The sequence below is a fragment of the Bos indicus genome, chromosome 19, assembly GCF_029378745.1.
Source record: "Bos indicus isolate NIAB-ARS_2022 breed Sahiwal x Tharparkar chromosome 19, NIAB-ARS_B.indTharparkar_mat_pri_1.0, whole genome shotgun sequence".
NCBI lineage: Eukaryota > Metazoa > Chordata > Mammalia > Artiodactyla > Bovidae > Bos > Bos indicus.
Genome location: NC_091778.1, coordinates 12210307 through 12237067, shown reverse-complemented (window position 1 = coordinate 12237067; position 26761 = coordinate 12210307). Strand labels below are relative to the sequence as shown.

At 38.7% G+C, this 26761-nt stretch overlaps 1 long non-coding RNA gene across 1 annotated transcript in view; it reads right to left on the bottom strand.

Annotated features, from left to right (window-relative positions):
• Nucleotides 1-21563: 21563 nt before the first annotated feature.
• The window catches only part of LOC139177503 (uncharacterized), a 47965-nt gene continuing 42767 nt past the window's right edge, over nt 21564-26761 (bottom strand). The window contains exon 4 of the long non-coding RNA XR_011561914.1: nt 21564-23197. This is a non-coding gene — a long non-coding RNA (uncharacterized lncRNA). The remainder of the gene's footprint in view (nt 23198-26761) is intronic.

Sequence of the window (26761 nt, the reverse complement as noted above, 5' to 3'; positions counted from 1 at the left end):
GGGGTTTGGGATGGACGTTGCTATACATTGTTATATTTAAAGTACACATTGCTATATTTAAAATGGATAATCAACAAGGACCTACTGTACAGCATGTGGAACTCTGCTCAATGTTATGTGGCAGCCTGGATGGGGGAGAATGTATTCACATATATGTATGGCTGAGTCCCTTTGCTGTCCATCTGAAACTATCACAACACTGTTAATTGGCTGTACTCTAATACAAAATAAAAAAGATTTTTTTTAAACAATAGAATTATGGCTGAAGTCTCCTTTAGCCACTCCTTCCCCAATTCTATTAGCTTTCCTAGGGAGCGGTCATTCCTTTGTGTTTTGGATATGACTGTTTTTCTGACCAGTACAACCCCTTAATCCTGGGGCAGAGGCAGATGATGAAACAGATGGTGGGGGACAATCAGTATTCTCTCTGTTCTTAGACATTCAAAGGTTCAAAAGAGTATCACTGACAGCTTCCAGTTCAACCAAATCATGATGCAATTAAAAAAAGAATCTATTATTTTGACACATAGGCTTTCATTTTAAAATTTACACTATCATTGCCAATTTGTTTTTTTTTTTTAATCTGTACAGAAATTTTAAAATTTCTTTGAGCCTTTTCAAAAACAATAGAGAGAAGACACATCAAGCCCAACTAATCTGCCACCATTAACTTGGAAGGTTTTCATTCCACTTCCTGTGTGACCAGGTGTCTCCTCTTATTTCTGGAATACTGTAATAATTTCAAAGCAGTCTCCATATATCCCTATTCCCTCCTCACCTCATATTTCCTCTCTCAAATCCTTTCTTACAATTCATCCAAACATTGTTATAAAATTTCATTGTCATTGTCATTTTGTGAATCTTCACGGGCTTCCCACCGCCTGCAGAATAAAGTCCCAATTCCCTTCGGTTGGCATTCCACAATCAGATCTCAATATGGGACCTTAGTTATCCACACACCACTCACTACTCAAACTCTATTACAATCACTGTCCCTGAATATTCAATGGACTATGACTATCTCATAGAGAAGGAAATGGCAACTCACTCCAGTATTCTTGCCTGGCAAATGCAGAGGACGGAGGAGCCTGGTGGGCTACAGTCCATGGGACTGAAAAAGAATTAGACATGACTTAGTGACTAAACAAGCTACCAAGAGAAGTTCTAAAGGGATCCAGCTGTCTCGTGTACATTAGGGGGATGAAGAGGGGAGAGACAGCTTCCCTGGTGGTTCAGTGGTAAAGAATCTGCCTGCAATGCAAAGGATTTGGGTTTGATCCCTCGGTCAGGAAGATCTCCTGGAGGAGGGCATGACAACCCACTCCAGTATTCTTGCCTGGAGAATCTCATGGACAGTGGAGCCTGGTGGGCTACAGTCCATAGAGTAGATGTAACATAGAGTCAGACATGACTGAAGCGACTTGGTAGGCACACATGACTATCTCAACATCATTACCCCAGCTCTTATCCTATCTGAATTCATTCCCCTTCATTTACCTGAATTCAATCTGTATTGGAGTTACAATTTCTTTCCTTTTCTTTTTTTTGCTGCACTACACAGCTTGTTGGATCTTAATTCCCTGAACAGGGATTCCACCCAGGCCTACTGCATTGGAAGTGTAGAGTCTTAACCACTTGGCCACCAGGAAAGTCCCTTGGAGTTACAATTTGATAATACATTTCAATAACCATAGAAATGTTCAAATCTTTGGATTTAGTAATCCCACTCTTAAGAAATTATTTTAATAAATAGAACTAGAGGAAGGGTTAAATCAATTATGATACATATACTTAATAAACTATATAGTTAAAATCATAATTAGAAGCAGTATACAGCTTATGAAAATGCTGATGATAAATAGAAAAAGTAAAGTATAAAATTGTGATTAAATCTGGAAACCTGGAAAGGGAACCAGAGAAAGAGAATTTGTGAAGTGGTGGGATGGCCAAAGGGTAGATGATTCTTTTTCTTTTATTTGAATTCCCTCATGGCCATTTTAATTTTGTTCTTATATCTAAATGTCTTAAAGAATGATCTAGAGTCCAGATTCAAGATCAGACCCATGAGTTGAATCTTTCCCTTCTTAATAGTCTCTAAAATCATAGTAAAGGAATTAAAAAAAAAAAGGCATTAAAGGAATTCCCTGGCAGTCTAGTGGTTAAGACTCTGTGCTTCCAATGCAGGAGTGTGGGTTCGAACCCTGGTTGGGGAATTAAGGTCCATGCCACACCATGTGAACAAAGGAGAAAAAGGTATTAAAAGTACAACAATGAAGGCTAGAGCAGCTCTGTAATTTGGGATTAAGTTCATTTCGAATAACAGAAAAATCTAAAATAATAGTGTCTTAAATAAGATAGTTTATTTCTCTATTATGTTCCACAAGGCCAGAAGTGGTCAGCCTAGTGTTAGGGACCTCAGACTCCTCATTTTTTGCTCATCCTTGTTTCTATTCCCAAGATCACCTTAGGGTCCAAAATGACTGCTTGAATTATAGCCAGTAAATATTTAACAACACTGCCAACAAGAAGATGGAAAGGATGAAGAAGGATGTGCCTTCCTTTTAAGGATGCTTCTTAATGAAAGAGCACTTTCATTTATATCCCTTTGGCAAAAAATTTATTCACAGGGCTGTAGCTAGCTGTGGGAAGAATGACAGGTGCAAACTTTATTCTGGGTGGCCACATATCCACTTAAAAATTGGGAGTTCTATTATTAAGGAAGATGATACTGGGGGACAGCTACTATTCTATTATAGGAGTCATTAACAAATAAGAAATTGCCTTATATTTCTGGAAGACAAAAAGCAACTGGAGAAATGTTACTGGTTGATGAAGCAAAGCAAAGGAGGATATAGCAGGAATATGCACTAGGGGATACAGATGAGGAAGAAGCCAGTATGTCCTGAAGAGGTCTGAGATTCAGAAATAACTGGACCATTGCTGAGAAAAAGAAAATACAGGTAGTTATAAATAAGCTAAATCCTCTTCTTTCATACTGGGGAGCCAGACTATGTTGTCAAAAGTTAGCAAGTTATTGTTTCAATGAGAAATAGTTTTAGGGTGCAAGTAATGAAACTGTCTAATATTAGTCTAAGGTCTTGCTATTCAAAAAGTGATCGAGAGATCAAGATGGTGGAGTAAGAGGATGTAAAGCTCACCTCTCCACACAAACGCATAAAAAATACATCTACATGTGGAACAGTTATCACTGATGACTAACTGGAAACTGGCAGGAGTTCTGTACAACCAAGACTGTAAAAAAGATACATGGGTAGTCAGGTAGGAATGGACGAATTGTGATCAAGTCTGGATCTGTGCCCCTAGGAGGGGACTCACAAGAGAAAGGAGATTGGATGGGCTGACACCTGCCCAGGTGAGTCAAGCCACAGACTGGGAATCCCAGGCTCGAGGTCCTACTTGAAGGAAACAAGTCCTTTTGGCTTGTTGGAGGACCACTGGATGGACAGAAATTCTTGAGAAGCCTGGACTTTGCTCATGAGTAGCACACACGCACTGGCCAGCCCCAAAGGCAGGGGAGCAAGAGGTCTGCCCTAGTGGCTGTGGTGTTTTCCATGACCACCTCCCCAGATGCCCCAGCCTGTGCCTAGCAAACACTCTGGCTCTACTCGCTCCATGCCACGGTGAGGCACTTACTCTGAGGTTCCCATATTCAGGGAAAAGATCTGACTAAGGTCTCTGTCTACTAAGGGCTCTGCCTGACTAAGGTCCAGGCAGCACACTGGACCTCTGTACGGGCATGGGCCCCCCTTGCTTCAGTACTCCCCTCCTCTGGGGAAAAGGTCCTGATACAGGGAGAGGGGAAAAGCCCACACTTAAAGGAAACAGAGCTAGCTCAAGTCCAACCCTCAGGGCTTCTGCTCCAACAATCTGGGCTCAGATCCTGTCCCTGAGAGGGCAGTGATGATCAATGAGCAGAGAGGAAGTCCAACTTCATGTCCAGTGCCAACTCAAGCAAAGGGAGTGGTGTGATATATTCCCTACTGAAAGGGAAAATCTTGCATCCTAGGATACTCTACCCAGCAAGATTATCGTTTAGAATAGATGAAGAGATAAAGAACTCAGATAAGCAAAAATTAAAAGACTTCATCAATATCAAGCCTACTCTAAAAAAAATGTTGAAGGGTCTTCTCTAAAAGGAAAAGAAGTAAGAATCTATAAAAAAGAAAATTCCACTAGGAAAGGCAAATACATAGTAAGGATTGAAGACAATTTAAATAAGCCAGTACGTGGATTAAAAGACAAAAAAGTTTAAAAGCAACTTTAACTACAATAAACAATTAAAGGATACATATGAAGATGTAAAACATGATATCAAAAACACAAAATGTAGGTTTTTTAGAATGTGTTTGATCTTAAATGACTACCAGTTTAAAACAAGTATATATAATAATGGGTCAACACAGATGAACCTCATGGTAACCATGAAACAAAAACCTACAATAGATATAGAAAAACAAACAAAAATACTACTAAAGAAAATCATCAAACCACAAGAGAACAAAAGAAGTAAACAGATAAGAACTACAAAAACAAGCAGAAAACAAGTAATAAAATGGCAATTACTTTAAATGTCAATGAACTAAATGCTCTGATCAAAAGACACAGGATGGCTGGTTGGATTAAGGAAAAAAAAAACCTTCATGTCAGACAAAATGGACTTTAAAACAGAGGCTATAGCAAAGGGCAAAGAATGGAATTATACAATAATAAAAGAATCAGTACAAATTGAGGATATTATATTCATTAATAATATATACTCAATACAGGAACTAAATATATAAAGCATATACTAACAGATAAAGGGAGAAATTGAAAATAATATAATAATAGTAGGAGACACTTATACCCCATTGACATTAATGGACAAATCATCCAGACAGAAATTAATAAGGCAACGGAGATCCTAAACAACACAACAGACCACAATTTATATGTACAGGAAAGTATATAACAAAAAAAAAAAAAAACCCAGAATACACATTTTTTTCAAGCCCACCTGGAATGTTCTTCAGGATAGACCACATATTAGGTCACAAAACAAGTCTCAACAAATTTAAGAGGATAGAAATTATACAAAGCATCTTTTCCAACCACAATAGTATGAAACTAGAAGTCAACTATAATAAGAACAATGGGAATAGAACAAACACATGGAGACTAAACAATATTAACAATATGCTACTAAAAAACCAATGAGTCAGTGATGATATCAAAGGGCAAATCAGAAAATTCCTTGAGATAAATAAAAATGAAAATACAACTTTCCAAAATTTATGGGATACAGCAAAAGCAGCTCTAAGAGAGAAAATACTTGCAAATGACATGGCCAACAAATTTTGGCCATGTCATTTTGGTTGACATCCAAAAATACATAAACAGCTCATACAACTTGATATCAAAGAAACAAACAATCCAATAAAAATGGACAGAAAATCTAAATAGACATTTTTTTCAGAGAAGATATACAGATGGCTAACAAGCACAAGAAAAGATACTCAATATTGCTAATTATCAGAGAAATGAAAATGAAATAAAAATAACAATGAGATATCACCTCACACTTGTCAGAATGGTTTTCATCAAAAAGTGTACAAATAACAAATGTTGGAGAGAATGTGGAGAAAAGGGAACCCTTGTACACTGTTTTTGGGAATGTAAATTGGTGCAGCCGCTATAGAAAACAGTATGGAGGTTCCTCAAAAATCTAAAAATAGAACTACCATATGATCCAGCAACCCCATTCCTGGGCACATGTCCAGAAAAAATGAAAACACAAATTTGAAAAGATACATGCACCTCCATGTTGACAGCAATGCCAAGATATGGAAGCAACCCAAGTACCCATCAACAGATATTTGACTTAAGAATATGTATACATGGAATATTAGTCAGCCATAAAAAGAATAAAATATTGCCATTTGCAGCAACATGAATGGACATGGAGAATATCATATTTAGTGAAATAAGTCAGACAAAGACAAATAACATGATATCACTTAAATGTGAAATCTAAAAAATAATCCAAATGAATCTACATACAAAACAGAAACAGACTCACAGACATAGAAAACAAACTTATGGTTACCCGGGAGTAGGAAATGGCAACCCACTCCAGTATTCTTGCCTGAAGAATTCCATGGACAGAGGAGCCTCGTGGGCTACAGTCCATGGGGTCACTAAGAGTCAGACATGACTGAGTGACTGAGCACAGTATGGTTACCAAAATGGAAAGGGGGAAGAGGGATTAGGAATATGGCATTAACAGGTACACACTACTATATGTAAAAGAGATAAGCAACAAGGATTTACTGTATAGCACAAGGAACTATATTCAATATAGGATTAAACCACAATGGAAAATCTACCATTTCCCTGGATCCTTAACAGGTATTAAATCTTGTATCGTGGGATATTGGCCCACTATCAATAAACTCTGTTACCCAACTTTATTCAGTGCTCTTTGATTTAGCAACCTCAGAGTCTGTTTCCCAGGAAACTCAATCTATGGCCTATATGCTCTCCTGGTTCCCAAGGTTACCTGTCAGCTAACTCCCACAGCAACTTTGGTGTATAGTCCTTTTCTCCCTCTGCAGGTCTACCGCTTTCCCTGGTAGATTATGTCGTGACCTAGTTATTGGTTTTATGGTCAGGAAACAAAATGGGAATAAATCCAATGAAAAGCATGAATTTTCCTATAAGACAGAACCCCCAAAATCATCTTCAGGAAAGAGAGGGGAAATGAAGCAACTGACAAAGTATTAATATTAATCTCCAAAATATATAAGCAGCTTAGGCAGCTCAATATCAAAAAAACAAACAACCCAATCAAAAAATGGGCAGAAGACCAAACAGACATTTCTCCAAAGAAGACATGCTGCTGCTGCTGCTGCTAAGTCGCTTCAGTTGTGTCTGACTCTGTGCGACCCCAGAGACCGCAGCCCACCAGGCTCCCCCGTCCCTGGGATTCTCCAGGCAAGAACACTGGAGTGGGTTGCCATTTCCTTCTCCAATGCATGAAAGTGAAAAGTGAAAGTGAAGTCGCTCAGTCGTGTCCGACTCCTAGCCATCCCATGGACTGCAGCCTACCAGGCTCCTCTGTCCATGGATTTTCCAGGCAAGAGTACTGGAGTGAGGTGCCATTGCCTTCTCTGAAAACTACCATAGGACCTAGCAATTCCACTCCTAGGTATATGCCCTGTATGTGCATATGTGCTAGGTCGCTTCAGTCATGTCCAACTCTTTGCCATCCATAGACTGTAGCCCACCAGGCTCCTCTGTCCATGGGATTCTCTGGGCAAGATTACTGGAGTGGACTGCTATGTCCTCCTCCAGGGGATCTTCCTGACCCAGGGATTGAACCTGAATCTCTTGGGTCTCCTGCATTGGCAGGTGGGTTCTTTACCACTAGCACCACCTGGAAAGCCTATATATACCCTGAGAAAACCACAATTCTAAAAGACATATGTACCCCAATGTTCACTGCAGCCCTATTTACAATAGCCAGGACATGGAAGCAACCTAGATGTCCATCGACAGATGAATGGATGAAGTTGTGGTACACGTATACAATGGAATATTACTTAGCCAAAAAAAGAAATGAATTTGAGTCAGTTTAAGTGAGGTGGACGAACCTAGAGCCTCTTATACAGAGTGAAGTAAGTCAGAAAGAGAAAAACAAGTACTGTATATTAATGCATATGGAATCTAGGGGGCTTCCCTGTGGCTTAGTGGTAAAGAATCCACCTGCAATGCAGGAGCCACAGGGGACATGGGTTCCAATCCCTGAATCAAGAAGAGCCTCTGTAGAAGGCCCTGGCAACCCACTCTAGCATTCTTTTTTTTTTTTTTTTGCCTTTTCAAGTTTTTATTTTTATACATTTTTATATTAGAAAGAAAAGCATAATTACCACAAATTATAAATGACTGAAGCAGGACTAGAATAATGAATGAATCACTTCAGCCTGGAAAGCAGATACTGTCAATAATATTAAGGTTATAATACAATCTCATTCAAGTATTTTACATTTTTTTTCCCTTGTAAATGTGGTATGCTAGCACATGGTAAAGATAATGTACTCTGAGCATAAGGTGGAACCTTCTCCACAAAGCCAGATGACAAGTTATCCTCTCCAGTCATAAGTGGGCTGTATGTTCTGATCTTTCTTCTGCCATCCATATGGTTGAAGAAGAGGGTGGGGCTGGAGCAAATCCAGGGATCCTTGCACACAGGAGATACTTTGGGGTCCCACTCGGGAGGGTGCCATGTGATCCAGACTGCTCTGCCCAGGCTTTTGGCAAAAAAACCAGCCCACTCTCCTGAAATAGTTGCCTTCCTTGCCCCTCCTATGACTGCCAGGGTTTTCTGAGCAGCTTTCAATTTAAAATAAATAAAAATTGTTTTTAAAAAAGAAAGGGAGGCCCACTCCTTTAACAGGGAGGAGTAGGCTACTTCTGGAAGCTCAGAGGATTCAGAAGAATTTTTAATGCTTTGACCCAGAGGATCTTGAATTTATATATAGACTCACTGATATAAACTCTCATCTCAAATCTCAGGGTACCACTTCTTCCCACTCAGGCTCCTGACCTTGCTATAACAGAACTGACATGATAGAAAACCCAATTTTCTTTGGATTCTGCTATTTATAAGTCCTGGTTCTGTTCCTCAGTCTTTTCTGGCCTCCAAATGATTCAGTTCAGTTCAGTTCAGTTCAGTTGCTCAGTCGTGTCCGACTCTTTGTGACCCCATGAATCGCAGCATGCCAGGCCTCCCTGTTCATTACCAACTCCTGGAGTTTACTCAAACTCATGTCCATCGAGTCGGTGATGCCATCCAGCCATCTCATCCTTTGTCATCCCCTTCTGCTCCTGCCCCCCCATCCCTCCCAGCATCAGGGTCTTTTCCAATGAGTCAACTCTTCGTGAGAGGTGGCCAAAGTATTAGAATTTCAGCTTTAGCACCAGTCCCTCCAATGAACATCCAGGACTGATCTCCTTTAGAATGGACTGGTTGGATCTCTTCCAGTCCAAGGAACTCTCAAGAGTCTTCTCCAACACCACAGTTCAAAAGCATCAATTCTTCGGCGCTCAGCCTTCTTCACAGTCCAACTCTCACATCCATACATGACCACAGGAAAAACCATAGCCTTGACTAGACAGACCTTTGTTGGCAAAGTAATGTCTCTGCTTTTGAATATGCTATCTAGGTTGGTCATAACTTTCCTTCCCAGGAGTAAGCGTCTTTTAATTTCATGGCTGCAGTCACCATCTGCAGTGATTTTGGAGCCCCCCAAAATAAGTCTGACACTGTTTCCACTGTTTCCCCATCTATTTCCCATGAAGTGATGGGACCAGATGCCATGATCTTAAATTTTCTGAATGTTGAGCTTTAAGCCAACTTTTTCACTCTCCTCTTTCACTTTCATCAAGAGGCTTTTTAGTTCCTCTTCATTTTCTGCCATAAGGGTGGTGTCATCTGCATATCTGAGGTTATTGATATTTCCCCCAGCAATCTTGATTCCAGCTGTATTAGTGGTTCTTTATTTGCTGGCAAGGAGGGTCTCTGGTTTCACACTTCAATGTATATAGGTGATTAATGACCCTCAGCCTTTCATCATCTTTCTATAATGCATTAATAGACTGGAGAAATAGTCATCCAATTCCAAAGTCAATTACATCCCTTGGAACTCTCAAAGAACCCTCCAGAGCATCCCCTTCCACTGGTCTTCCATCCCAGTTACCCACAGGCAGAGTTTTCACAATTACACAACAACCACTTGGCAAGGGTTAACATCTACATCAGTGATCAGGTCTTCATTGTAAGCCAGTTGTTGGGTGAAACAGCTCCAAAATCCCATTTCAGTCTGCTTTTCCGAGTATCTCCCAGAACCAACTGTTACTTGATTAACTGTCATTTTGTCAATTAGGATCCCTGGGAAACAGACTCTGAGACTCTGAGATTTACATGCAGGAAGTTTATTTGGTAGTGCTACAGGGATAGTGCTGCCAGATAAAATACAGGGTGCCCAGTTAAGTTTGGATTTCAGATAAACAATAAACAATGCAATATTGGGGACATGCTTATTTTATTTTATTTTTTATTTATTTTTTAACTTTTCTTTTTTTTAATTTTATTTTTAAACTTTCCAATATTGTATTGTTTCTGCCATATATCGAAATGAATCCGTCACAGGCATACATGTGTTCCCCATCCTGAACCCTCCTCCCTCCTCCCTCCCCATACCATCCCTCTGGATCGTCCCAGTGCACCAGCCCCAAGCATCCAGCATCGTACATCAAATCTGGACTGGCAACTCGTTTCATATATGATATTATACATATTTCAATGCCATTCTCCCAAATCATGCCACCCTCTCCCTCTCCCACAGAGTCCAAAAGACTGTTCTATACATCAGTGTCTCTTTTGCTGTCTCGTATACAGGGTTATGTTACCATCTTTCTAAATTCCATATATATGCGTTAGTATACTGTATTGGTGTTTTTCTTTCTGGCTTACTTCACTCTGTATAATAGGCTCCAGTTTCATCCACCTCATTAGAACTGATTCAAATGTATTCTTTTTAATGGCTGAGTAATACTCCATTGTGTATATGTACCACAGCTTTCTTATCCATTCATCTGCTGATGGACATCTAGGTTGCTTCCATGTCCTGGCTATTATAAACAGTGCTGTGATGGACATTGGGGTACACGTGTCTCTTTCAATTCTGGTTTCCTCAGTGTGTATGCCCAGCAGTGGGATTGCTGGGTCATAAGGCAGTTCTATTTCCAGTTTTTTAAGGAATCTCCACACTGTTCTCCATAGTGGCTGTACTAGTTTGGATTCCCACCAACAGTGTAAGAGGGTTCCCTTTTCTCCACACTCTCTCCAGCATTTATTACTTGTAGACTTTTGGATCGCAGCCATTCTGACTGGCGTGAAATGGTACCTCATAGTGGTTTTGATTTGCATTTCTCTGATAATGAGTGATGTTGAGCATCTTTTCATGTGTTTGTTAGCCATCTGTATGTCTTCTTTGGAGAAATGTCTATTTCGTTCTTTGGCCCATTTTTTGATTGGGTCATTTATTTTTCTGAAATTGAGCTGCAGGAGTTGCTTGTATATTTTTGAGATTAGTTGTTTGTCGGTTGCTTCATTTGCTATTATTTTCTCCCATTCTGAAGGCTGTCTTTCCACCTTGCTTATAGTTTCCTTTGTTGTGCAGAAGCTTTTAAGTTTAATTAGATCCCATTTGTTTATTTTTGCTTTTATTTCCAATATTCTGGGAGGTGGGTCATAGAGGATCCTGCTGTGGTGTATGTCGGAGAGTGTTTTGCCTATGTTCTCCTCTAGGAGTTTTATAGTTTCTGGTCTTACATTGAGATCTTTAATCCATTTTGAGTTTATTTTTGTGTATGGTGTTAGAAAGTGTTCTAGTTTCATTCTTTTACAAGTGGTAGACCAGTTTTCCCAGCACCACTTGTTAAAGAGATTGTCTTTAATCCATTGTATATTCTTGCCTCCTTTGTCAAAGATAAGGTGTCCATATGTGCGTGGATTAATCTCTGGGCTTTCTATTTTGTTCCATTGATCTATATTTCTGTCTTTGTGCCAGTACCATACTGTCTTGATGACTGTGGCTTTGTAGTAGAGCCTGAATTCAGGCAGGTTGATTCCTCCAGTTCCATTCTTCTTTTTCAAGATAGCTTTGGCTATTTGAGGTTTTTTGTATTTCCATACAAATTGTGAAATTATTTGTTCTAGCTCTGTGAAGAATACCGTTGGTAGCTTGATAGGGATTGCATTGAATCTATAGATTGCTTTGGGTAGTATACTCATTTTCACTATATTGATTCTTCCAATCCATGAACATAGTATGTTTCTCCATCTATTAGTGTCCTCTTTAATTTCTTTCACCAGTGTTTTATAGTTTTCTATATATAGGTCTTTAGTTTCTTTAGGTAGATATATTCCTAAGTATTTTATTCTTTCCATTGCAATGGTGAATGGAATTGTTTCCTTAATTTCTCTTTCTGTTTTCTCATTATTAGCGTATAGGAATGCAAGGGATTTCTGTGTGTTGATTTTATATCCTGCAACTTTACTATAATCATTGATTAGTTCTAGTAATTTTCTGGTGGAGTCTTTAGGGTTTTCTATGTAGAGGATCATGTCATCTGCAAACAGTGAGAGTTTTACTTCTTCTTTTCCAATTTGGATTCCTTTTATTTCTTTTTCTGCTCTGATTGCTGTGGCCAAAACTTCCAAAACTATGTTGAATAGTAATGGTGAAAGTGGGCACCCTTGTCTTGTTCCTGACTTTAGAGGAAATGCTTTCAATTTTTCACCATTGAGGATAATGTTTGCTGTGGGTTTGTCATATATAGCTTTTATTATGTTGAGGTATGTTCCTTCTATTCCTGCTTTCTGGAGAGTTTTTATCATAAATGTATGTTGAATTTTGTCAAAGGCTTTCTCTGCAGCTATTGAGATAATCATATGGTTTTTATTTTTCAATTTGTTAATGTGGTGTATTACATTGATTGATTTGCAGATATTGAAGAATCCTTGCATCCCTGGGATAAAGCCCACTTGGCCATGGTGTATGATCTTTTTGATGTGTTGTTGGATTCTGATTGCTAGAATTTTGTTAAGGATTTTTGCATCTATGTTCATCAGTGATATTGGCCTGTAGTTTTCTTTTTTTGTGGCATCTTTGTCAGGTTTTGGTATTACGGTGATGGTGGCCTCATAGAATGAGTTTGGAAGTTTATCTTCCTCTGCAATTTTCTGGAAAAGTTTGAGTAGTATAGGTGTTAGCTCTTCTCTAAATTTTTGGTAGAAGTCAGCTGTGAAGCCGTCTGGACCCAGGCTTTTGTTTGCTGGAAGGTTTTTGATTACAGTTTCAATTTCCATGCTTGTGATGGGTCTGTTAAGATTTTCTATTTCTTCCTCGTTCAGTTTTGGAAATTTGTACTTTTCTAAGAATTTGTCCATTTCTTCCACATTGTCCATTTTATTGGCATATAATTGCTGATAGTAGTCTCTTATGATCCTTTGTATTTCTGTGTTGTCTGTTGTGATCTCTCCATTTTCATTTCTAATTTTATTGATTTGATTTTTCTCCCTTTGTTTCTTGATGAGTCTGGCTAATGGTTTGTCAATTTTATTTATCCTTTCAAAGAATCAGCGTTTGGCTTTGTTGATTTTTGCTATGGTCTCTTTTGTTTCTTTTGCATTTATTTCTGCCCTAATTTTTAAGATTTCTTTCCTTCTACTAACCCTGGGGTTCTTCATTTCTTCCTTTTCTAGTTGCTTTAGGTGTAGAGTTAGGTTATTTATTTGACTTTTTTCTTGTTTCTTGAGGTATGCCTGTATTGCTATGAACTTTTCCCTGAGGACTGCTTTTACAGTGTCCCACAGATTTTGGGTTGTTGTGTTTTCATTTTCATTCGTTTCTATGCAAATTTTTATTTCTTTTTTGATTTCTTCTGTGATTTGTTGGTTATTCAGCAGCGTGTTGTTCAGCCTCCATATGTTGGAATTTTTAATAGTTTTTCTCCTGTAATTGAGATCTAATCTTACTGCATTGTGGTCAGAAAAGATGCTTAGAATGATTTCAATTTTTTTGAATTTACCAAGGCTAGATTTATGGCCCAGGATGTGATCTATCCTGGAGAAGGTTCCATGTGCGCTTGAGAAAAAGGTGAAATTCATTGTTTTGGGATGAAATGTCCTATAGACATCAATTAGGTCTAACTGGTCTATTGTATCATTTAAAGTTTGTGTTACCTTGTTAATTTTCTGTTTAGTTGATCTATCCATAGGTGTGAGTGGGGTATTAAAGTCTCCCACTATTATTGTGTCATTGTTAATTTCTCCTTTCATACTTGTTAGCATTTGCCTTACATATTGCAGTGCTCCTGTGTTGGGTGCATATATATTTATAATTGTTATATTTTCTTCTTGGATTGATCCTTTGATCATTATGTAGTGACCTTCTTTGTCTCTTTTCACAGCCTTTGTTTTAAAGTCTATTTTATCTTCTGCTTTTTTTGGTCCCTATTTGCATAGAAAATCTTTTCCCAGCCCTTCACTTTCAGTCTGTATGTGTCCCCTGTTTGGAGGTGGGTCTCTTGTAGACAGCATATGTAGGGGTCTTGTTTTTGTATCCATTCAGCCAGTCTTTGTCTTTTGGTTGCGGCATTCAACCCATTTACGTTTAAGGTAATTATTGATAAGTATGATCCCGTTGCCATTTACTTTATTGTTTTGGGTTTGAATTTATACACCGTTTTTGTGTTTCCTGTCTAGAGAATATCCTTTAGTATTTGTTGGAGAGCTGGTTTGGTGGTGCTGAATTCTCTCAGCTTTTGCTTGTCTGTAAAGCTTTTGATTTCTCCTTCATATTTGAATGAGATTTTAAATATTGGGCTTCCCTGGTGGCTCAGATGGTAAAGAATCCACCTGCAGTGCAGAAGACTTGGGTTTGATCCCTGGGTTGGGAAGAAGGAAATGGCAACCCACTCCAGTATTCTTGCCTGGAGAATTCCATGGACAGAGGAGTCTGGCAAGCTACAGTCCATGGGGTCACAGAGTTGGACACGACTGAGCAACTTTCACTTCATTATATTAAATATTATTTTTGTTTATCTGAAATTTAAATTTACCTAGGTGTTCTGCATTTATATTTGCTAAATCTGGCAATTCTATGTAGGGAACAACACCTATGAGAGGTGAGGACAGCAGGTTTGTGAAGCGGGAGAAGTTGAACTATGAAGCCAGAGAGGCTTCAGCTGACTCTACAGGGATGTCTAGAGATCAGAGATTCCCGTGAGGGCTCTCTGCCTTGAGGAAAAGGGGTAGGAGTTTTATTCCTGAGTGTCAACCAGCCATTGGACGCAGGCTACCCCTTGGAAGGGGGCATGACTTTGCATGAGGTGGCTCTCTTTGACTGAAGGCAATTCCCAGAGAGGTTCCCGGGAGGTTCAGTCCTGAAGGAGGGATCTGTATGTAACCATTGCATCAGTATGCCTATTAACCGGAATCTGCAGTTAATAAGATCTCCAGGTGATGTTTATGCATATGAAAGTTCAAGAAGCACTGGAACTTCCCTGGCGACCCAGTGGTTAAGACTCCCTGCTTCCAATGCAGGGAGCGCAGGTTCACTGGATCTCTGGTCGGGGAACTAAGATCCCACATGACCCAGGGCACGGCCAAAAGATAAAGTTCAAGAAGCATTGGTTTAAGTCCGCAAACTTCTGTGTGTATTAAGTTCACCTAGAAGGCTTGTTAAACCACAGCTCGTTGGGCCCCGTTCCTGCAATTTCTGATTCTGTATGTCTGGTGTGAAGCAAAAGTGTTAATCACTCAGTCACTTCTGACTCAGCAACCCATGGACTGTAGCCTGCCAGGCTCCTCTGTCCATGGGATTTCCCAGACAAGAATACTGGAGTGGGTTGCCATTTCCTTCTCCAGGGGACCTTCTTGATCCAGAAATCAAACTCGGGTCTCCTGCATCGCAGGAAGATTCTTTGCCATCTGAACCACGAGGGAAGTCACTCGCTCAGATAGGCACAGGTGATAGATCAGGTGCGCTGCCTAAGCAGATATATGGACATCCAGGATACCAAAATGCCTGTCACTGCTTCTTGCAGGTATCACTCAAAACACAGTTTACTAGAGATCCTCTAAGCATTTCCCATTTTACCCGGCTTGCTTTGATTAGGGGAGGAAGTCACATCGCCATGAACAGAGCACACACAATCAGGTCCACGCCTCTCTTTTCCTGTGGTGCTCAAGAGACCACAGGTGTGCTTTCTTGAATAAGCAACAAAGGAGTTCGAACAAATGGAGTTCAAGAACACACACTTCAGAATTTATGTAACCTAGGTATGCACTTCCATGAAAACCATTCTTGGTTCATATTGTAACAGGAGAAAAAAGAACTGAAAACCACTGTTGCAGAGACAGAATATATAAATAGACCAGATAAGATTGAGGATCATTAAGTACCCTCTTAACTTTTGGGAAAAATCATGACTCTCACAAAATAACCACATGCTGGACAAGATGTTTATTTAAACATTTGTTTGAATACATATGAGGCAGAGTGAATAGAATTACAGAATTATTCTGCTTATAAATTCATTGTTCTATTATTTAGACTGCATTGTCAACTTTAAAAAATAATTTTTACCTTTATTTAAAAAAATAAGTATCCTCTTAAGCCTTTTGGGAACAAACAGATATTCAAATATAGTTAATCAGAACAGTGGACATTTGTAATTTGCTTCTCCAGAATGATAATAATTCCTTTTCCAAGTCACAGCCAGGGTACTGCATACAGCTGCATAGGTTATGCACCACAGAACTCCAAGGTGGTGCCAGTCACACTGCAGACGGTATGAGAGGTAACCCTTGGGGTTGTGTAGTGCACAACCTGCACAACATTCGCAGCAGACCTGACCACAGCCTCATCTTCCTTTGTGATTCACTGTTCACCCTGTCACAGTCAACATGATCTGACAGAACACCTCCCTACAGTTAGAGCACATGACGGAGCTAATAATCCCATTCGCCTGGCCCCTGGGTCAGTGATAGGCACATGAACTAAACCTAAACTAGTCCAATCAGGGTGGATCTCAGAAATTTTTAATGGGAATGTACTTCATTATAACATAATTTTCCAAATGAAAACCCGTCTTTTTTTTCACACTAATAATATTTAATGAAGACAGCAACTATCAATTAAATGTGTCAAAGTGAAGGACTTTCTTTTTTTCCTAAGCAATGATGATGGTGTATCTTCATTAACGTAGTGACTCTCTTGTTTGGTCTCTCTTGTGCCCAGTTGACACCACTGAAACTGGATTTCAAAGGGTTTTTTTAGAAAAAAAAGGTTTTATCTGACAAAATGAGACTAAACTGGCATTGCCATAATCCCTAAGGAACCAGTCAAGGCTAGAACAAATGGACCAAAATGTATTGAAGGTAGTGAGTTTCCATCACTGCAGGTGATCAAATCCAGGCTGAATGACTGTTTAAAGCACGTAGTAGAGGGGATTCAAACATCCACTGGGGGCCAAGGTGATGTCTTCAGTGCGGTCTTTTAAATAGTAAAGATATTCAAACATATGCACACAAACAGAAACATGATATTCTAAGAATTAAATAGACTCTATCTATCTGCCTCCAAAAATCTTTGGAAGCAGAAGAGTGTGAAGATGCTTTCCTTTGCAGGGTATCATTCAGTAGAATGGTGAAGCCAGTATGTCAAGATTATGAACCAGATTCCTGGGTGGTTTTCTTCACAATTTTGTTGAGACAGTCTACTTCTTTGTGCATTATGTTATTTTTATGTTACTAATTTTAAATTTTATGAAGCTTCCTCTCATATATTTTCCCTATGTAACCATCTAAAAAGAAAATACACGACACAGTGACCAATTTTCTGTCATTTATGTCTTTTGCTTCACCAATTTATTTACAGATTTATGGTTCATTGACTTTTATAGTTTGAAAATAAATGTTAAATCAATACTTTGTATAAATTTATTATAGTTTTACTCTAAATTATTTTGCAATAGATTGTTTGACCAATGTGGCTTAAAATTCGGTTGTTTATAAATGAAAACATTAAGCAAGAAGAAGGCATAAAATCAGCTAGCACTCTAATGTAGCAGCTTGTGAGTGAGAAACTATATAGCATTTTTATGTAACATATGGGAAAACTGTGCAGCATGGGATTTTTTAGTATTAATTCTACAGTTGTACTAAATCTAACATGACAGTCTCTATCTACAATCCAGCCAGATTTAAAGTGCTAAGTTTTCATTGATGCTCTGAATGCTGAATTATCTAAGTGGTGCTGTTCAAGAAAGTCCATCTTCATAAAGCAAGTTTAGACTCCTTAGCATCCTCACATGGAAATCATCTTAAGTACTAGGTATTCCAAGATGTAGTTTTCTTTCAAATTCAGGAGTCCTTCCAAAATTACTCTACTATTTTGAGCAATCATCTTTTAAGTAGAAGAAAATATCTATCAGTGTAAAAAGGAAAAAATTTAAAAATTTTGATCATCCCATTTTTCAGGGCTTAACTTTTCTTTACCTGACTCTCTGCTTTTTTGACAAATCATAAACTGGAAACTGCACAGTTGAATGCTGAAAGGAAGAACAAGTACATAAGAGCCACAGTACTTTTTAAAGACATATATAAGTACAACTGAATGAATTTTCACAAAACAAACACATCCATATATACTCAACCAGATCAAGAAGTATAATGCTACTAACTCCCAAGAAGCACCATTTAGTCTCACTTCTACTCACTAGCCACTGCACCCCCCAAGGTAAGTACTATCCTGACAGTTAACTGATAGTTTTTCCTTTATTTATACTTGATATAAATGACATAATACGTTCATACTTTTGTGAATGGCTTCTTCTACCCGGTTTAGATTTGTGAAATGTAGTCATGCTGTCATAAATTGCTCCTTCTCACTGTTACAAACTGTTTCATTTTTTAAACATACCACAGTTTATTTCTCCATTATACTATCAGTGGGCATTTGGTTAGGTTCTAGATTTGAGCTATTACAAATAATGCTGCTATGAATATTCTGGAGCATATCTTTTAGTGAATATAAGTACACATTTTTGTTGAGTATCTATCAAGGTACTATTTTAATTCTACACAGCTATGGTTAATACATCTACTCCTTATGCAATATGTCCTCAGAATCAAGGACAATGACACCTTTTTTCTAGTCATGATGTTTGGAAGATAGCCTAAAGCTTTTCAGACGCAAGAAACTACATTTCAAAACATTCTAGTAAGACAATGGCAGCATATTTAGATTTTTATAGATTTCAGACTTTAACTTAGAAGTACATGAAGTTAACTTGATTTTTATATCACTACATTTAATTCCTATTTTAAACTCCCATTCTTCCTAATGGGCAGGAACTTAATCTCAGTGAATGCAGAATGTCCCTCTCCTGCCTTTTCTGGAATTCCTAAATTCCAGAGATGGACATGATGTTGGGGCTTCTAGCTGCCATCTATTCAAGCTGACGTGTTCATTCCTACCTGGGCCCTCCTAGGTATTGAGATGCCTTCCTGCTTCAGACTTCTTTGGGTCTGCTGGCTCTTTTTGCTGACATTAGGCTCTCTCTCAGGCCTATGCCTGATAATCATGCTCAAACTCATGAATAACATTCCTTTGTTCCCATATCCTTTTGGACCCATAAATACTCCATTAGTCCAGAATGGAGTAGGCAGCCTGGAGAGAAGGATGATTAGTAGGAGCACAGAGGATTTTAAGGGCAGTAAAACTACAATATATGATACCATATGGTGGATATGGTATCAGAGAAGGCAATGGCACCCCACTCCAGTACTCTTGCCTGGAAAATCCCATGGATGGAGGAGCCTGGTAGGCTGTAGTCCATGGGGTCGCTAAGAGTCGGACATGACTGAGCTTTTCCCTTTCACTTTTCACTTTCATGCACTGGAGAAGGAAATGGCAACCCACTCCAGTGTTCTTGCCTGGAGAATCCCAAGGACGGGGGAGCCTGGTGGGCTGCCGTATATGGGGTCACACAGAGTCGGACACGACTGAAGTGACTTAGCAGCAGCAGCATGGTGGATATAGCAGGCTTCTCATGTGGCTCAGTGGTAAAGAATCCGCCTGCCAATCAGGAGACACAGGAGACATAGGTTCAATCCTTGTGTTAGGAAGATCCCCTGGAGGAGGAAATGGCGACCCAGTATTCTTGCCTGGGAAAAACCATGACAGCGGAGCCTGGTGGGCTACATGCAGACCATAGGGTTGCAAAAAGTCAGACACGACAGGGACGGAGCACATAAACAAGCACTGTGGACACATGTCATTACACATTTGTCTAAACCCATAGAATGTGCAATACCGAGAGTGCATCCTAATGCAAATTATGAAGCCTGGATGATAATGATGTGTCAATATAGGTTCATCAGTTGTAACAAATGTACTACTCTGGTGGGTGATATTGATAATGGGGATGGCTGTGCATATGTTGGGGAGTGAGTGCAGAGGAAATCTCTGTACCTTCCTCTCAATTTTGCTGTGACCCTAAAACTTCTCTAAAGTTAAGTTTATTTTAAAAATAAGAAAAAAACCATATATGAACAAGTAGTCATTGAAACTGTTTGAAAAGATTTATGAACTATAAAGTTGATAAAAATTGTTCAACAGGACTTTCTTGGTGGTACAGTGGATAAGAATCTGCCTGCCAATTCAGGGGACACGGGTTCAGTTGCTGGTCTGGGAAGATCTCACATGCTGCAGAGCAATTAAGCCCATGTGCCATAAATACTGAAGCCAACACTCTTTAGGGCCCGCAAGCCACAAGTACTGGGATCGCGTGCTGCAGCTATGGAAACTCATGTGCTGAGAGCCTGTGCTCTGCAATAAGAGAAGCCACAACAATGAGAAGCCTATGCACTGCAATGACGAGTCTCCTCTGCTCACCGCAACTGGAGAAAAGCCCAAGTGTAGCAAAGGGGACTCAGAGCAATCAAAAATAAACAAACAAATAAATTATTTTTTTAATTATTTAACAATATGTGGTTATGTGTGTGCGTGCATACACACACACACACACGCTCATCCTTTACACAGCTGATAATTCCAAGTGCTACAGTAGTTGAGCAAATATCTGTAATGAAAATTAAGTTTAGTCAATACCTTCAAAATTAAAGACAGTGGACAAGGATATATTTTACAACAAAGGGAATATATCCAATATTTTATAATAACTATACATGGAGTATAACCTTTACAATTATGCATCACTATGCTGTATAGTCGGAGAAGGCAATGGCACCCCACTCCAGTACTCTTGCCTGGAAAATCCCATGGATGGAGGAGCCTGGTGGGCTGCAGTCCATAGGGTCGCTAAGAGTTGGACACGACCGAGCGACTTCACTTTCAATTTTCACTTTTCACTTTCATGCATTGGAGAAGGAAATGGCAACCCACTCCAGTGTTCTTGCCTGGAGAATCCCAGGGATGGAGGAGCCTAGTGGGCTGCCGTCTATGGGGTTGCACAGAGTCGGACACGACTGAAGCGACTTAGCAGCAGCAGCAGCATGCTGTATACTTGATACATATAACATTGTAAATCAACTATACCTCAATCAAAAAATAAAAAATAAAGGCAGCTGGTTGTTTTAATAGTATCAGTGGGAAAGCTTTGATCTAAAAACCCTGGATAGAATTAAGTCATTTTTATTTCACTACTTTCACCTTTTGCCCTGAGATAAGGGAACAAACCCCACAGTTTTATATTTTGCTTCCTTTTAACTAAGGGAATGCATGCTCATTACAGAACATTCACACTTAAAGAAACATCCAACAAAGAAAATGAAAGTTCCCCCACAAAATTATCTCCCCAGAGATTATCACTACCAGTGATATGGTATAATTTTTTCTGATATTTTTTTCTATCCATATTTGAAATCAGTATCTAGGTTTAAAAAACACAACACCAACTCCAAAAGCTTGGTAAGCAACAGAGAGCTTTATTGCACCGTTCAGAAAAGAAATAACATGAAAATTATATTACAAAATTTCCAAAGTGTTCATTTTATTTTTCCTCCACTTCACAAAACTGCTTTCTCTCTCTCACATGGTCTCTTCCTCCCAATTCATAGTCACCTTTTCATAAACCTCCTTGCTCTTCCCTGTCTTTCATGTTTCCCTTTTCTTTTCTCAAGTAGAGTAGTCTGCAGGCTTTTCTAGTTTGCAGTCAAACTGATCCCATTATTAGGTAATTAGTCAAGTAAATCAAGGACCTTTCTTTCTTAGAAAAATAAGAAGGGCAGGAGTAGCAATGGAAAGTAGTCATAATTTAACCTTCTTTCCTTATCATATATGTGTGGCTTTATTGCAGGAACAGTTTTTTTAGTTATTTTAATAAAAATAAGATTATTATACATTCTGCTTAATAATTTCCTTTCTTTCACTTAATGTATGTTAAACATCTGTTGATGTCAGTATAAATATATCTACATCATGTTTTACAGTCACTTAGCATTTCATTACATAAGTGTTTCATAATTTATTTGGCCAACCCCCTGTGGTGGGACATTTGGTTATTTCCAAATTTTTGCTGTTTTATGTAATGCTACAATGAATATTCTTGAATAAGTAGAGTAGAAGCCATCTCATCTAACCCTATTGGGACCAGTGGTTGCTTAATCAATTCAAGGAAAATGTAAAAATTGATGCAAAATGTTTCAGAAGCTTTATATTAACTTAAGACACATAGTAAATATGTTCTTCTCTAATATTTTGACTATTTGTCAAATTGTCTATTGTCAGGGTCTTTTATTTGGAGAATGAGTTTCACTGATCACGTATAATTGTATATCATGTGTCTTGCATAAACCATTGCCAAAACATAAGGTTGACAATTTCCCACTTCAGCTTTTTTTCAGCGTAGAGTTCAGTGGACTGTGGGCTTTAGGATGGGAATTAGTGTACACTTAATTAGTGTTAGTGTGTACTTTCAAGACAGAACTACAGTGTTGATTATTCTGGTGAGCTGTTAAAGTTAAGTGGAACTGATTAACAGCACCTCTACCATATATTTGTAAGATAAATTCTTAGAAGTGAAATTACTGGATCAGAGGGTATATGCACTAGAAACTTACACATACTGTCAAACAGTTCTCCAAAAAGGTTATCATAACTTACATTCTCAAAGATACTGTGTTAGAGTTTTCATTTCTCAGATATCCTCACCAACAGTGGCTATAAAGAGTAGTTTAAATGCAACAATGTTATTTATTCAGCAATATTTATTAAAATTTCTAGGTGCAAAATTTACTCATGACAGTTGAAACTGTAAAATTCACAAAAGAAAACTGTAATAGACAATGTTTGTATCCCTCGAAATTCATATACCAAATCTCAATATCCAAAGTGGTATTTAGAAGTGAACCTCTGGGAAGTGACCAGGTGATGAAGGTGAAGCCCTCATAAATGGGATTAGTGCCCTTATGAGACCCCAGACAGCTCCCTTGCCCTTTCTGCCACCTGAGGATACAGTGAGAGACAGCAGTCTGTGAACCAGGAAACAGGTCCCCATCAGATAACAAATTTGCCAGCATCTTGATCTTGGCCTTCACAGACTATAGAAGAATGAGAAATAAATTTCTGTTGTTATCAGCCACGTAGAAGTTTCTCTTGTTTTTATGATATTTTTGTTACAGCAGCCCAAACAGATAAAGGAGTAAATCTTTGTGCTCTTAGGTTAGGCAAAATCTTCTTAGATATGATATCAAAACACAAGAGACAAAAGGAAAAACAGATAAATTGGACTTTATAAAAATTAAAAACTTTTGTGACAACTCACAAAAATATGGGGAAAATACTTTTAAATCATATATTTATAATGGATTTGTATCTAGATTATATAAAGAACACCTAAAAGTTGATTTTAAAAAGAAAAAAATAACGCTGTATAAGAATAAGCAAAAGAACTGAATAAACATTTCTTCAAAGAAAATATACAAATGGCCTAAAGCACATGAAAAGATACTCAATATCACTGACCATCAGGCAAATATAAGTCAAAACCACAATAAGATACCACTTCACATTCATTAGGACAGCTATAACAGAAAAGACAATAATAAGTGTTGGAGATGTGTGGGGAAACTGGAACCCTAATACATTGCTGGTGGGAATGTAAAATGGTACATTCGCTTTGAAAACAGTCTGGCGGTTCCTCAAAATGTTAAATGTATAGTTACCATGCGAACTAAGTCGCTTTGGTCATGTCTGACTCTCTGCAATCCCATGGACTATAGCCTGCCCAGCTCGTCTGTCCCTGGGATTCTTCAGGCAAGAATAGTGGAGTGGGCTGCCATGCTCTCTTTCAGGGGCTCTTCTGAACCCAGGGATTGAACCCATGTCTCTTACTTCTCCTGCACTTGCAGGCAGGTTCTTTACCTCTAGCACCACCTGGGAAGCCCCAATAGTCACCATATGATCCATCAATTCCACTTCTAGGCATATTTCCAAGAGAAATGAAAACATGTCCACAAAAAACTTAAAAACAAATGTTCATAGCAGCATTATTCATAGTAGCCAAAAAGCAGAAACAATTCAATTACCCATCATCTGATGACTGAATACATAAAATGCAATATATCCACATAATGTAATATTATTGAACAATAAAAAGGGATGAAATATTGATACATGCTACAACATGGATGAACCCTGAAAACATGCCAAGCCAAAGAAACCAGTCATAAAAGATTAAAACCATCACAATACTGTAAAGTAATTATCCTCTAATCAAAATTAATTTTTTAAAAAGATTTTATTTCCTCTATAAAAAAAAGATTATCCATTTTAAGATTCTATTTATACGAAATGTCCAGAATAGGCAAATCCTATAGGACTGCAAGGAGATCCAACCAGTCCATTCTAAAGGAGATCAGTCCTGGGTGTTCTTTGGAAGGAATGATGCTAAAGCTGAAATTCCAATACTTTGGCCACCTCATGTGAAGAGTTGACTCATTGGAAAAGACTCTGATGCTGGGAGGGATTGGGGGCAGGAGGAAAAGGGGACGACAGAGGATGAGATGGCTGGATGGCATCACTGACTCGATGGACGTGAGTCTGAGTGAACTCCAGGAGTTGGTGATGGACAGGGAGGCCTGGCGTGCTGCAATTCATGGGGTCACAAAGAGTCGGACACAACTGAGCGACTTAACTGAACTGAACTGATAGAGATAGAAAGTAGATTAGTGATATTTTATGTTGGTGAGTTTATACTCTCATCATGTCTGGTCGTGGCAAGCAAGGAGGCAAGGCTCGTGCAAAGGCCAAGACACGCTCCTCGCGGGCCGGGCTCCAAAAAAAAAAAAAAAGAAAGTAGATTAGTGGTTTCCCAGGGCCAGAGTACGGACAAAATGGGAGTGGCAAGTAATGGACATGGGGTTTCCTCCTGAGGGTGGGGAAATGTTCTAAAATTAATTATGATAACAGTTGCACAGCTCTTAATAATGTGATTATACTAAAACCCATTGAATTATACACTTTAAATGGGTCCGTTGTTTGATACATGACTTATACTTAATAAAGCTGTTACATTAAGTGGGGAGGGATAAATTGGGAGATTGGTATTGACATATATACACTGCTATATATAAAACAGATAACTAAGAAGAACATACGTATGGCATATGGAACTCTATTCAATACTCTTTAATGGTCTACATGGAAAAAGAATCTAAAAAAAGAATGGATATATATGGATATATGTATAACTGATTCACTTTGCTATGTACCTGAAACTAACACAACATTGTAAACCAGCTATACGCCAATAAATTTTTTTTAAAAAAACCTTGATTTTATATGTCAAAAAATTATGTCTCACAATGTTCTAGGTGCTATAAATACAGCAGTTGACATCAGTTCAGTTCAGTTGCTCAGTCATGTCTGACTCTTTGCAACCCCATGGATTGCAGCACACCAGGCTTCCCTGTCCATCACCAACTCCTGGAGCTTGCTCAAACTCACGTCCATTGAATCAGTGATGCCTTCCAACCATCTTATCCTTTGTGGTCCCCTTCTCCTCCTACCTTCAATCTTGCCCAGCATCAGGGTCTTTTCAAATGAGTCAGCTCTTCACATCAGGTGGCCAAAGTATTGAAGTTTCAGCTTCAGCATCAGTCCTTCCAATGAATATTCAGGACTGATCTCCTTTAGGATGGACTGGTTGGACCTTCTTGCAGTCCAAGGGACTCTCAAGAGTCTTCTCCAACACCACAGTTCAAAAGCATCAGTTCTTTGGTGCTCAGCTTTCTTTATAGTCCAACTCTCATATCAATACATGACTACTGGAAACATCCATACATGACTCTCACATCCATACTTGCCTACTCTCCACACATCCTATTCTCCACACAGCCAACTCTCCACACATCCAACTCTCACATCCATATGTAACTACTAATCAAACTGACCATATGGACCACAGCCTTGTCTAACTCAAAGAAACTACAAGCCATGCTGTGTAGGGCCACCCAAGATGGACGGGTCATGGTGGAGAGTTCTGACAAAATGTAGTCCACTGGAGAAGGGAATGGCAAACCACTTCAGTATTCTTTCCTTGAGAACCACATGAACAGTGTGAAAAGGCAAAAAGATATGACACTGAAAGATGAACTCCCCAGGTCAGTAGATGCCCAATACGTTACTGGAGAAGAGTGGAGAAATAACACCAGAAAGCATGAAGAGGTGGAGCCAAAGCAAAAACAACATCCAGTTGTGGATGTGACTGGTGATGGAAGTAAAGTCTAATGCTGTAAAGAACAATATTACATAGGAACCTGAAATGTTAGGTCCATGAATCAAGGTAAATTGGAAATGGTCAAACAGGAGATGGCAAGAGTGAACACTGACATTTTAGGAATCAGTAAACTAAGATGGACTGGAATGGGCGAATTTAACTCAGATGACCATTATATCCACTACTGTGGGCAAGAATTTCTTTTTTTTTTTTAATATAAATTTATTTATTTTAATTGGAGGTTAATTACTTTACAATATTGTATTGGTTTTATCATACATCAATTTCTTAAAAGAAATGGAGTAGCCCTCAGAGTCAATAAAAGAGTCCAAAATGCAGTACTTGGGTGCAATCTCAAAAATGACAGAATGATCTCTGTTGGTTT